This window comes from Mastomys coucha, unplaced genomic scaffold (genome assembly GCF_008632895.1).
Source record: "Mastomys coucha isolate ucsf_1 unplaced genomic scaffold, UCSF_Mcou_1 pScaffold4, whole genome shotgun sequence".
Taxonomy (NCBI): Eukaryota; Metazoa; Chordata; class Mammalia; order Rodentia; family Muridae; genus Mastomys; species Mastomys coucha.
Window position 1 is genome coordinate 1170974 of NW_022196910.1, and position 11595 is coordinate 1182568.

Genomic DNA, 11595 nt, shown 5'->3' on the forward strand with positions numbered 1-11595 from the left:
CTCAGCCCCTCCACCTTCAGTCATGTACAACTGAGCATGGCCACCCCTGCCTCTAATCCCAATACAGGAGGCACATGGCCAGGAATGCAACAGAAATAACAGGGGCTGGAGGGGTGGCCCAGTGATTAAAGACGCTTGCAGCTCTTGCAGAGAACCAAAGTTCAATTCTTAGACCCCCAAACAAGTCGGGATTCCTAAAACCCCAGCCAAGGGAGCCAAGAACAAAGCATCACTCTCTCTCTAGCCTAGGATAGAAAACATGAGAGCCAGGTTCAGGGAGAGACTCTGACTAGAAGAAATAAGCAGGGTCAAAGAGGACACTAGCACCTCGCACTGGCCTCTGACTCGGGCACAACCACTAGTTCACATATGTGAACCACCCCCACCAACAAAACAAAAATATAAACCTCACAGAACCAGAGAAATAAAGAACACAAAGAGAGAAAGCAAAAACAAAGGAAAAATAAATAAAAAATACATAGGAACCAAGGGCTGGGGGGAGGGTGGTCATAGGTGGACCCCCACCTAGAATCTTCCAGTGAGGGGGGATGAGGGTGTGGTCAGGATGGAGCCCCAGTCTAGAATTCTCCAGTGAGGGGCAGGGCCCCTCCTAGGTCATATGAGGCCGTGAACTCCATACCCAGAACTGCAAAGGAAAGGCTGTATTTATCTTCCCCCCCACCCCCCAGACAGGGTTTCTCTGTGTAGCCCTGGCTGTCCTGGAACTCACTCTGCAGACCAGACTGGCCTCAAACTCAGAAATCTGCCTGACTCTGCCTCCCAAGTGCTGGGATTAAAGGCGTGCGCCACCACCGCCCAGCCTGTATTTATCTTTCTTACAATAGTAGGTAAAATTTGGCTGGGTCTCCCCTGGTGTGGATGAAGCCCTGGATGCCATTTCCAGTTCTGTATAACCTGCATGTGATGTCTCGTGTACACACACACTCAAGCACACAAGACACATACATGTGTGGAGGTGGAACAGGCCGCAATAGTATGTGTTAGTTTAAGACAGTCCCACTTTGGGGCTGGAGAGATGGCTCAGTGGTTAAGAGCACTGACTGCTCTTCCTGAGGTCCTGAGTTCAATTCCCAGCAACCACATGGTGGCTCACAACTATCCATAATGAGATCTGATGCCCTCTTCTGGTGTGTCTGAAGACAGCTACAGTGTACTCATATAAATAAAATAAACAAATAAATAAACCTTAAAAAAAAAAAAAAAAAAAAAAGACAGTCCTACTCTGTGGCTCAGATTGGCCTGAAACTCACAGCAATCCTGCTGCCTCGGGTTCCTGACTGCTAGGAGGTCATGTGGGCATGATCATGGCATACATGATGATTTGTTTTAAACATTTATTTTTCTGTCTATTTATTTATTGTGTGTGTGTGTGTGTGTAGGTCAGAGGACAGCTCACAGGTGTCTGTGTTCTCCTACCATCCTGTGGATCCTGGGATTCAAACTCAAGTCCTCAAGCTTAGCTACACGTGCCTCGGTACATTGAGCTGTGTTGCTGGCCCAGCTCTGTCTGTTTATTTTTAAAGATACATAATGGCTTTTAAGACAACAAGAGTCATAGAAGCAGGCTGGTTTGGTGACGGCCACACCTTTAATCTCAGCACTTGGAGGTAAATAGATAAGTGAATCTCTGTGAATTGGAGGCCAGCCTTGTCGACACAGTGAGTCACTGTTTCAAACAAAATAAAAAATAAAAAATAAAAAAAAATAAAACGGGACTGGAGAGACGACACAACAGTAGAGAGCATTGGCTGCTCTTCCAGAAAACTGGAGTTTTCATTCCCAGCACCCAGTTCCAAGGGATCCGACGCCTTCTTCTGGCCTCAGCAGACCACCCACGCGCGCACACACACACACACACACACACACACATACACACACATACATGGTGCGTGCACAGACACATGCATGCACGCACAACATCTGTACACATAAAATAAATAAGAATGGTTTTGGAGAAAATAAAGCAAAATCATGTAAATCATAGAAATGAAATAAATAGTCTAGGGCAACAAGACAAGTTCGGGACCAAGGGGAAGGGAGTGTGTCCATGGCGGGCAGCTCCAGCGCTCCCCCTGGTGGCCCCTGGGCACAGTGCGGCCTTCTGGATCTACTTACTTAGATTCAATAGCATGCCGCTAAAGGGTAATTTTGGTGGATCTTGTTTTGAATTACATTTGAAAAATGTGTGCGTGCGTGCATGTGTGTGTGTGTGTGTGTGTGTGTGTGTGTGTGTGCGCGCGTGTGCGCGCGCGCGCGCATGTACACATGTTCCAGTATGTGTGTGGTAGTCAGGACATAACGGTCTGGTCTTTTTCCAGACTGAGTTCAGGCTCTCAGACTTGGCAGGAGATACTTTTCCTGTTGAGCTACCTCACCTGCCCCTCTTAGTGTTTGTATTTATTTATTTACTTATTTAAATTTTTTGTGCACTGGTGTTTTGCCTGTGTGCATGTCTGTGTGAAGGTGTCGGATCCCATGGAACTGGAGACAGTTGTGCGCTGCCATGTGGGTGCTGGGAATTGAACCCCGGGTCCTCTGGAAAAGCAGCTAGTGCTCTTAACCACTGAGCCATCTCTCCAACATTAGTTAGTTTTTGAAACAGGGTTTCATGTTGCCTACAGTGGCTTCAAACTCACCACGTAGTCAAAACTGGCCTCAAACTTGAGGCAATCCTCCTACCTCATTCTCTCAAGTGCTGGAACATAGTCCAACGCTGAATCTAAACTATTCGGAGGACATGTAGTTCCAACATTACCAGGTGGACCACAAACAGGACTCCTGATTCTACAGTAGTAGGGTCTGGGGACAGCCTGGATGGGATGTGCCAGTCTGGGAGGGAAGGGAGTGGTAGGAAGGTCCTGGGCTTTCTCTGTACAACATGAAGTGCAGTGTTTGTGTGTGTAAGCATGTGTGCATGTGTGTACCTATGTGTGCATGTGTTTGTGCATGTGTGTGGTAGGGGCATTCATATATGTGTGTGTGTGTATGTGTGTGTGTGTGTGTGTATGATAGCCACGTTCCTTCAGGAATGACAAGAGCCCAAGGAGCCAAAGCAGCAGACTGCCTGTCACAGAATGCCAGTCCACATCAGAATCCTGAGGTCATCCACCAAGGGGCTACACTGGTCTTCCCCTGGGATGACTGCTACCTACAGGGATGTTCCAGATGTCTCTGAGGTCACCAAGAAAAGTTGTAGAGAATGCAGACCCATGTGCTGGGGCTCCCAACATGATTCCCTGGTGCTACTGCACCCACTGGAGGTTCAAAGTCATCATCTGTTACACAGTGAGTTCAAGGCCAGCTGGGGCAGTTTGCTGTGACCCTGTCTTAAAATCAAAAATCAAAAAAGATGGCTGAAGCTAGAACCCAAACCCAGTACTGCAAAAGCCAAAAAACCCAAGTAACAGAGAGAATAGAAAAAACTGGAGATAATCATCAGAATACAGAAATGATAAACAAGCAAGCAAATAAAAAATTAATAGTTCCTCTCTATCCTGGGTCCCTGCTCAGGATTCGAACTCATTCCTTAAAAACCACAAGGGAGCTTCCTGCCCCTGGCTCCCATGGGGTTTTCTGACTGGCTCTGGCTGTTTTGTTAGATCTGGGCTGAGATGGGGAGTTTGGTCGGTGTTTTCTTACTGCTAAAATGATGCGCAGCGGAAGATTAATATTGTCACAATATGGGATATAAATGTATGCAAACGTCATAGAGAAACTCATTATGCTAAACAATGAATACACACCAATAAAATAAACTCAAAAACCCAAACAAAACAAGGCCTGACATAACACAGGCCTAACATTAAGCAGCTTCTCAGAGAGGCCCCTTTCACTGCACCATTGCTTGCCAATCTTTAGACGCATAACCCCGCCCTCCAGCTAGTGAATGGCCGGTGGAGATGTCGTTCCTGGGTTTGGCCCGCCCACTCGTGCCCGAAGCCCCGCCCTGCTCCCTCAAGACTAAGCCTACCAGACAGTCGGTCCAAGGCTCCTCCTCTGGACCAACCTCCGCCATCTTGGCTTCTGATTGGTCCGAGTGCTACCGAGGCTCCGCCCTCATCGCGGGAGACCCCGCCCCATGGAAGAGCCCTCTCTAGGCCCCGCGGTGCGTTTGGCTGTGTGGCTGCTGAGAGAGACACCGGCTGGAGGCAGGTGAGCTTGGCATGCTGAAGAGAGTCGGGGTGTATCAGAGAGGAGTGGGCTGCCTCAGAGAGGACAGGGGCAGTCCAGAGAAGTGGGGTGAAGTCAGACAAGAGTGGGGTGCAGTCAGAGAGGGCTGGGGTGCAGTCAGAGAGGAGTGGGGTGCAATCAAGGAGGGATGGATTGCAGTCAGTTATGGAGGAGTGGGGTGCAGTCAATTAGGGAGGAATGGGGTACAGTCATACAAGAGTTGGGTGCAGTCAGATAGGTATGACAGGAGTGTGATGCAGTCAGGGGAGTGGAGGTATGGTCAGGAGAAGTGGGGTACAATTAGGGAGGAGTGAGGTGAAATCAGACAACAGTAGGGTACAGTCAGGGAAGAGTGGGGTTCAGTCAGGGAGGCATAGGGTGCAGCCAGAGAGAAGTGGGGTACAGTCAGGAAGGAGTAGGGTATGTTCAGGGAGAAGTGGGGTATAGTCAAGAAGGAGTGGGCACAGTCCAGAAGGAGTGGGTGCAGTCAGGGAGAAGTGGGGTACAGTCCAGAAGGAGTAGGCACTACCTGTTTGCTGTCTGGTTGCACATGGTACCAACACCTTGGAGAAAGGACATGGAGCAGGGGAAGGTCCCTGTGTGTCCCTCTCAGGGACTCAGGGTATATAGGCTTAGATCTTGGGGTGCACAGGGCTCCAGTGACTGACTGACTGTTTCAGAAACTTCCTGTGGGAGTGTTAGGGGCAATAGTGTTAAGGTGTGTGGGTGGCTTTCCACTGTGGAGGTGGGGTGGGGGGTAGGGATGAGGTGGGAGAGGGGGTGACCGTGGACTGGGGGGCCTCCTGTTATAGCACTGAAACTGTTGCAGGGTGTCAGGGAACCAGGCACCAAGTTTACCGGTTTGTGGCTACAGACAGGTCTAGTGTTCTCGGTGGAATTGGGACTGTGCTTTGGTCTGTCACCTCTTCAGTGACTCCTCACGAGGGCAGTGGCCACGAGGGCAGTGGCCGCTAGCCCTGGGTAGGCTCCCTGCAGTGTCTGCTAGGGAGGGTACGTGTTCAGCCCATTCTGTGCCAGCTCTCATAGGAAGACTATGAGGAATCTCCCTTGACCCCCACCATACCATCCTGGGGTACAAATGGGAATCTCTACCCTGTGATGGTGGCAGGCATCTCTCCCAGTCCTTAGGAAATTGAGGCAGAAAAGTGGAAAGTTTGAGGCTAGCTTAGGCTGCATGATGAGTTCCGGGACAGGCACACCTGCATAGTGAGAGTCTGTCTCAAAGTCGCCACAGTCAGGTTGCAGTTTAGTGTAAGACTGTCTCTGAGCTTAGGTGACTCTGCTATGCAGGGGACACTGGGTGACATGACTACCTCAAATCAGGGAGGTCCTGGCATGCAGTGTATAACCTAAGATGGCACAGTGCCTTGAGGGGCCCAGAGCGCCCCACAGAGAATGGATAGCCCGGAGGGGAGGAAAACTGCCTGTGATCTCTGCAGCCAGGTTGGAAGTATGTGGACTGGGATAGAGCTCAGGGGTAGAGCACCTGCCTAGAAACCCCTAGTGAGGCCCTAGGACTGGAAGCCATGTCCATTCTCCTGCCTCAGGCTCTACGGTGCTGGGATTACAAGGCATTTGTTATGATGCCTAGTTCTTCCAGGTGGCTTGTTCTGTTTTTTTGTTTTTGAGACAAGGTCTCCTGTAGCCCAGGCTACGTCCAACTCTTTCCTGATCCTCCTGTCTTTGTCTTGAGTGGCTGGGCAGGTATGGGTCACCACACTTGGCCCTGTGTAGGTCTCTCCCACTCCATTTTCTTTTTCTTTGCCTGCCTTCCTGCCTTCCTTCCTTCCTTTCTTCCTTCCTTCCTTCCTTCCTTCCTTCCTTCCTTCCTTCCTCTCTTTCTTTCTTCCTTTCTCTCATTCTTTCTCCTCCTCCTCTTCTTCCTCCTTTTCCTCCTCTTCCTCCTCTTCCTCCTTCTTTGAAGACAGGGTCTCACTATGTAGCCCAGGGTGGCCTGGAACTCCCCCTGCCTCTGCTTCCTGAGTGTTGAGTGTTAATGGAGTGACCATCACACTCAGTTCTGTGTGACTTTGAAATTGTGAGTGATTGAGCCTGCATCCCCTAGTGAGTGCGGTGCACCTAGGTGAGAGACACTCAGTGGGGCAGCTCATCTTTGTCTACACAGTACAGAGTTGGTTTTGCCCTGGCACACCAAGTAGTAACAGGAAAGCTGCCCCCGCCAAGGTGTTGTCGCAGGTTTTTTCTTTGTGTCTAGAAATAGTGAAATGAGACTCACTGGGTTGGGGACCTGTCCCAGCATGCACCAGGCCCCGGTGCTGTCCCCAGTACTTAGAGAATATATCATAATCCCAGAAGCAGGTGGATCTCTATGAGCTTGAAGCCAGCTTGGACTGCATAATGGGTTCCAGGCCAGCCTGGGCTACACAGCGAGACCCTGTCTCTATGGGGATTGGTGGAGACCTTGGAACTTTCTAGAAAGAATGGCTACCACAGCCACTGTGGTTGACACAGGCTGAAAGTCCAGACCCTTTTGTTTCCTCTCTGGCTGGTGTGACTATATGACAGCGTCCTGGCAGGTCACCAATTACTTGCTTTTCTTCTGTGGAAGGTTGTCCCACGCCCGATGGCTGACCCCTGGCAGTTCCAGGTTCTCGCGACACCAAGGCCAGGATGGAGGACTTGTTTCTGTGGCCTCCTGTCCCGCTCCCACACTGGGAGTCAAAAGCTGCCATTTGTGACTGAGTAGGAGACATCTCAGCCTGCTCCCTCGTGCCTCCATTTCACTATGGTCTGGCTACTTTTTCCCTGGCTCCTGGGAGACCAGTCCTGTCATAGTCGCCTCTGGTAGTGGGGGCTGGGGACAGGGTCGGGAACAGGACATCGGAGAGCCTTCTAAAACGGCTGGCAACTTCTTCCTGGGGCCTGGGAAAGTGGATAATCTGATCGCTTTTCCTGTTTTAAATTCAGGTCTGATTTGCATATTTTAAAATTCAACATGTTAAGCATAATAATTCAGGGTTTTCCTGAGCTCCTCTCCGTGTGCAGCCCGGAGCATGACAGGCTAATGCCACGTTCCCCTCGCCCACAGATACACTTCCAGGCCCTGGTTTCTCCTGCTGTGGACATTCCTATCATGGAGTCTCAGGCTGTGTGACCTTCTGCCTTGGTCTTTCTCTGGGCTCCATGTCCTTGGGTTCCTCAGATCCCAGCTCTTGTTCACTGCTGTGTGGTATTCCACCGTATGGACCAAACATGCGGTCTTTCCACCATCCATCTGTAGACACCTGGACTGCTTCTGACTTTTGTTATGAATTGTTACGTTGAAGTGAGCTTGTCCTAGTCATAATGGCTTACTGTACTGAATTTAGGCTCTGTTCTTTGTTCTTTTTGAGGGTGAAGATGTGTTTTTATCCATTCCCCTATGTGGGTCCTTCTCATCCCACAGCACCTCCCCCACCCCGGCCCTCCAGAGCTCAGCGTGTCCTCTTGCTGGGTCTAGCCAGTCAATAGCTGACATGCGGATTGCAGATCAGCTTCCTAGTTTCACTAGGACCTCCATAGCTCGCTCGCCCTCCTGAGAACCCTGACTAACACCCACTGCCTTCTCCATGCCCCACCCCCAGCCAAGCGGAGCTTCCTGCTCCTATGGCTTCTCTGCTCTGAGAACATTCCTTCCTTCCCAGTCCAACAAAGGCACCTTGTCATGCTCCCAACCTCAGCACCCATGCCAAGTACCAGACCACGTGATCGGACGACTGTGTGCTCGTGTGGTGTGTGTGTGTCTGTCTGTGTGTGTGTGTGGTGTGTGGTGTGTGTGTGTGTGTGTGTGTGTGTGGTGTGTGGTGTGTGTCTGTCTCTGTGTGCTTGTGTGTGTGTGTGTGGTGTGTGTGTGTCTGTCTCTGCTTGTGTGTCGGGGGGGATGTGTGTGTGTGGTGTGTGTGTGTATGTGGTGTGTGTGTGTGTGGTGGGAGTTTGGGATGTGTGAGTGTGTGTGTGTGTGGTGTATGTGTGTGTAGTGTGTGTGCGTGTGGTGTGTGTGGTGTATGTGTGTGTGTGTGGTATGTGGTGTGTAGTGTGGGTGTATGTGGTGTGTGTGTGTCTGTGTGTGGTGTGTGTGGTGTATGTGTGTGGAGTGTTTCTGTGTGTGTGATGTGCATGCGTATGTTTGTGTGTGCCTAAGGGACACACTAGGTATGTGGCATTGACTTGCCTGTCATCCTAGCACCCTGGTCTCTGAGGCAGGGGCATCATGAGTTCCATGCCAGCTTGAGCTACAATGATAAGACCCTGTCTGAAAACCCAGAACAGAGGGCTGGAGAGAGGCTCCGTGGGTCTTGTACCAGCATGAACATGAGAGCTTAAATTTCAAGAACCTTCATAATAAGCTGCTCATGGCTACACAGCCACCAGTGACCCCAGCACTGTGGGAGCCAGAGACAGGAGGAGCTTGCTGAAGTCCAGCCTCGCTTTGGGTTCAGTGAGAAATCTTGTCTAAAGGAAAGGAGGTAGAGAGAGATAGAGGAAGACACCTGCATCCTCCAGCCTCCACACGTGTGCACGTACACATCATATACACACATGCAGAACAATATTTTTAACCCAACACAAAATAATTGCTTTGGGGCAGGGAGGTGGGTTTGAGTTCTCAGGGGCCCTGGGGCCCAGGAACAAGACCAAGCACGAGTTTGAGATGGAGTACTACTTGGCCAGGTAAAAGATGTAGCCAGAGCCCCTGAGTTTCCCAGTGTCCTTTTTGTCAACCCAAAGTGGGTATGGTACTAGCATCCTGAGTTGGGGTGTTTTGTGGGGCTCTCCTGGGTCAAGTTGGTGTTGAGTCCCTGGAGTGTGACTACCATGCCCCAGTTGGGATAGCCACAGAGAGAGTCCATCTCAGGCCATTGTTTTCCAGCCTGATGTTCCATTGTGTGGAGCCTTGGTTGTGTGGGTTCACTCATGCGTTTGAGCTTGTTTTAGGGCCCTTTCTTCCTGCAGGCTATTTTGCCCTCACCCCCACGCTGGGACCATGTATACAGGATTGGTTTTGTTTATTTTTTAAGGGTGAGTGTTTTTATCTTTCTTGGTCTGAGGATACCAAAGGAAGTGCCCAGCGGGGCCATTAGCCACCGTCAAACCCACAGATTGTGTCTTCTGTACTCCCCGGAGCTTTCTTTGTACATCAGTGGGTCTTTTGAGGTAGCTTGGAGCTTTGGGGTCTCTGAAAAGATGGGAGTGGATGTAGCCCAGGCTATCCACCCAATTCTCAACCTCAGGCTCTAGTTCCCTTCTGTCCTCTGTGCCCTACTCCTGCGGAACCAGCCAGCTCCAGATATCTGTCTCTGCTTGCGTTATGTCCCCATGTTTGGAGTGGCTATGTGGCCAGTCAGTTTGTCCTGCTGGAACTTTGGCCTTTGTGGTCCTGTGCAGGACTCTCCTCTCCAGTGTCCCTCGAGTTAGATGCTTGTTGGACTCTGCACCGGCAAAGCAGGTCCTGGAGGTCTGGGAGATGGCCCAGTGCATAAGGGCACCCGACTTGCACCTGTAAAGAGCCGAGTTCAAATCCCCAGCACCCATATAGAGGCTGGGTGTGAGTACACATGTCTGTGACCCCAGCATTAGAAGGGGAGAGATGGGCCGGAGAGATGGCTCCTTGGTTAAGAGCACTGTCTGCTCTTCCAGAGGTCCTGAGTTCAATTCCCAGCAACCACATGGTGGTGCACAACCATCTGCAATGGGATCTGACGCCCTCTTCTGGTGTGTGTGAAGAGAGTGACAGTGTACATTAAATAAAAAAAGAACAATTCTTAGAAGGGGAGCTACAGGCGATCATTGGGCTCACTGGCTGGTCAGCCTGGTAGAGAGACCCAGGCTACGTGACTATACGACTCCATGAGAGGAGATGTCCAACGACTCCATGAGAGGAAACATCCAACAGGAGACTGCAGATGATTTCAGGGTCGTTGGAAGGAAGTTGACAGGGAAGTGAAGACGGAGTCTGAGGGGATGGCAACTGTGCTGTCAGGAAATGGAGCCCCTGAGGGCAAGATAGAACGGAAGTAAAATATAAGATGTATTTCAGGCCTGGCAGTGGTGGTGCACACCTTTAATCCCAGCACTTGGGAGGCAGAGGCACGTAGATTTCTGAGTTCAGGCCAGCCTGGTCTACAGAGTGAGTTCCAGGACAGCCAGGGCTACACAGAGAAACCCTGTCTCAAAAAAAAAATGTGTTTCATGGCACAGGCCTTCAATCCCAGCACTTGGGTTGCAGAGGAGGCGGGTCTCTGAGTTTGAGGGTAGCCTGGGCTATTCTGACAGACTGAAACTGTACCCCTGTAATAAGTTGATATGACTACTGTCTATCTAATATGTTAATAGTCATTAAAATTATTTATTAAATATTTATTTATTAAGAAACCCACAGGCAGAAGCTGTAACTGGATTCAGCTGACTCCTTTAGAAACCAGAGGGACGGGGGCTGGTGAGATGGCTCACCAGGGAAGAGCACTGATTGCTCTTCGGAAGGTCATGAGTTCAAATCCCAGCAACCACATGGTGGCTCACAACCACCCATAATGAGATCTGATGCCCTCTTCTGGTGTGTCTGAAGACAGTTACAGTGTACTTACATATAATAAATAAATAAATCTTAAAAAAAAAAAAAAAAAGAAACCAGAGGGGCCATCAGTGGATGCTGTCCATTCTGGGGTGGGGTGGGTGGGGTAGGTAGCCTGGTGGAGGCCAAGGGCCGTGATGGAAGGCCTGCACTCTGGTATGCCAACCTCATAAGGCTGTGGTATGTTTATGGCTGGTGGGCATCTCAGGCCCTGCAGGGTACTGAGCACTGTCTCTGCCTTCAAGACCCACTCTGCCAAGAGCTCACCAGAGTGACAACAATATCTCTGGTCACACATCTATAGGGACAGGCTGACCCTTGAACCAGAAGGCAGACCTGTACAGACTTGAACTCAGTGTGCTCCCCCCACTGGGGATGTGAACCAGGATCCCGGGCAGCGTGGTTACAGGAGTAATTAAGTGGCCCAGTTTCCTCTGGGGCAGTGACACAGATCTGTCCCTCCCTTCAGAGATGACAGTGATTCAAGAGTGAGAGACTTGGGGTGCTTTGGGGACATCCATGTGAGATCTCTATGTCTGAGTGTGTCTCCCTAGTGTCCCTCGTGAAAATCACCCCCTCCAGCTGTGGAGCTGTGGCCTCAGGGATGCAGGATCGGTACCCTCAGCTTTCTGCGGCCCCTGGAGCTGTGGGGGCTGTGCGTGTCTACGCAGGAGAGGCACCAGGAAAGGTTGGATGGAGGGGATACAGGGTGCTTAGTGTGGATTAGTCACTGTGCTGAGCCTGAGACAGACAGCTAGGAGGTTCCCTTGTAGCTTCAGGACCCTCAGTCCATTGGCTTCTATTGTGATGGA

At 50.6% G+C, this 11595-nt stretch overlaps 1 protein-coding gene across 1 annotated transcript in view; it reads left to right on the forward strand.

The window, feature by feature from the left end:
• Nucleotides 1-3869: 3869 nt before the first annotated feature.
• Gng7 (G protein subunit gamma 7) overlaps nucleotides 3870-11595 on the forward strand; it is a 64015-nt gene continuing 56289 nt past the window's right edge. The window contains exon 1 of the mRNA XM_031350051.1: nucleotides 3870-4173. The gene's annotated coding sequence lies outside the window, so the exon portion shown is untranslated. The remainder of the gene's footprint in view (nucleotides 4174-11595) is intronic.